Here is a 2533-nt window from a genome sequence, read left to right on the forward strand (position 1 = left end):
TTTCGAACAACTGATTAAAGGAGTTCGAAAATTCAAGTAAGTTCAAGTTCACATTCTTTATATAATTTATTTCTGTCGAGAAACTAAATTTCATGGTGTTAAAAAAAAATTAAGCAAATTTGAAGTGCAATCATTCCAAGGTACTCCATACTTTGATTGAAATCAACTTGTATAAAAATATATATATATATTTGATGACATTGATCTCTTTTGCATGATCTAAAAATTTCAAGCACTCGAAATATTACATAAAGTCTTACACAACGATATGCACTTGTCAGAAAACATTGAAAAAATATTAAAAGTATCCTGTATTAAAAACTGTACTATAAATTATATAAATTTATACTTTAAAAAACCAGTAATTTTACTTCTAATTTCTTAATTATTTAAGTAGTTTTTAAAACTTATTAAATATAATTTATGAAGAATGATAATTTGTTACCATAGGATTCCTCTATGAATAAAATATAATTCTTATTTTAATGTATAATTTTTATTCTAAAGTTATCTAAAATTTGTTTGTTTGTAATTAAGCACAAAGCTACACAATAGGCTGTCTGTGCTCTGCCCACCACGGGTATCGAAACCCGGATTCTAGCGTTGTAAGTCCGCAGACATAATGACCAACACAACCTTAACGTAAAGTTACCTTGGTTTAAAGGTTGAAGGCACGATGTAAAATAGTATTAAGAATATTTTTTTACGTCATTTAGGTAGTACATAATCACGACGGAATAACGAACGGCATTGGCCACTGCAACCAATCCTGAATTAAGGATTTTTCATAAAGCTTCTGGAAGATTTCCACGTGCTATATTTACCAGCGTCACGTGGATAGGGTGGGTTGTAAATAAATAAATGATTTCAGTAAGATCTTGGGTCACGTTATACGACCTTTATTGGACAATTAATGACTTCAAGAAGAAAACTGGCAGAGTAGGTTTTGTTAGTTACAGGCAATGCGCTCGCGTCCTCGAGTATATGATTTACAGGAACGGAGACAGAAGGTCGTTCATTATTCGAGACTTCTCTAGCCTGTTTCCTAACCACGCTGTTGTGACCATGTGCGTGGAAACTCATATTTCAAAACCAGCTGATTTCACGAGACGCTATTGAGAATAAAAGTCGAAATGCATTCTTTGGACAATGGCTTCAAGGAAATCTATTGTATCATATAACGAAGAAAGCTAATACTAAGGACTTGTGAGTGAAAGTAAAGAAGAATGTGTTAAAATACTTCAGCCACACTTCATTTTCCATATCCAGTGCCGACGAGGCCTTTCGTTCAATATCGGGGTTCAGCAGGCTGATTGGAATATAACAATGGTGTGAGCTAGGTTAAGTAACTGAATTGTAATTACTATCAATTTTATTTGAGTCATTTACACATCCGATTTTTTTAGAATAAGAATTAATAACAAAATAATATTTATTAATTTTATTTTTATATTATTATTGTATTGTATTTGATTTAACTTTACTGTCGTTCAGAAGAAATGCCGATCTAGCAAGTTAGACTTATTGTTAACTGAGTGGATCAAGCAGCCACTGTGTCAACTAGGAAAAAAAAACTACGTTAGTAACTGTGAGAGCTTACGAGTGAAACTAAAATATGCTTTACTATATCAACCACAGGCAGCGCCGACGAGGCCTTTCGCCCAATACCATGGCTCATCAGACCCACTGGTGTACAACAGACATAGTAGTGGTCTAACGCTATTAATATCGTTAATTTTTATGAGCAACGACTGCTATGGTGTGTACTAGAGTAACTAAATGACTTATAGATTGGTCCATCTACTCTGGTTTTACAATAAAGATTAAAAGTTAGACATGTTGAATAAAACTATATACACTTCCGCACGATTCCCGAAACGGTTCTATTTCAAGATTAAATAAAACCAAAGTTAAGAGCAACAAATATTTTTATCTCTTGTTTTTGAACTTCATGTGTCATGCTGTGTTGTTGTAGCTTACAGAGTGCGTGATTCCTCTAGTGATTCATGGCATGCTTACGTTTTAATGACGTCACAACAGTACAAATTGCAACGTTAAGCGTCCCCAATGTGACGTCATTTTAGTTACTACTGACTGACTGACTGACAGACAACACACTACTGTATTGTGATCTGAGTGATCAAAACGGGTGACATCTCCAGGCGGCCTTTGGCCTCCTTTAGGGGAAATAAACCAACATTCTAGTAATATACTAAGTGACTTAATTGTGTGTTTACTTCCACAGCTTCCGTGTACACAAACAATCCTTTGCTTGTGACTATAAAAAAACCAATTTATGTTATGGTGGTAATCCTTTACTGAGTAAAATCACTACAAAATTCAATAACCTTATAGAAGTTTAACTTACGTGTCCTACAAAGTTTCTAGGGAATAACTTGCCTGAGTAAGATTTTACTTTTAGCTAAGCCCGGCATGGCCAGGTGGTTAAGGCACACGACTCGCAATCTGAGGGTCGCGGTTTCGAGTCCCTGTCACACCAAACATGCTTGCCCTTTCAGTCGTGGGGTCGTTA

Source organism: Limulus polyphemus, unplaced genomic scaffold, assembly GCF_000517525.1.
Source record: "Limulus polyphemus unplaced genomic scaffold, Limulus_polyphemus-2.1.2 Scaffold962, whole genome shotgun sequence".
NCBI lineage: Eukaryota > Metazoa > Arthropoda > Merostomata > Xiphosura > Limulidae > Limulus > Limulus polyphemus.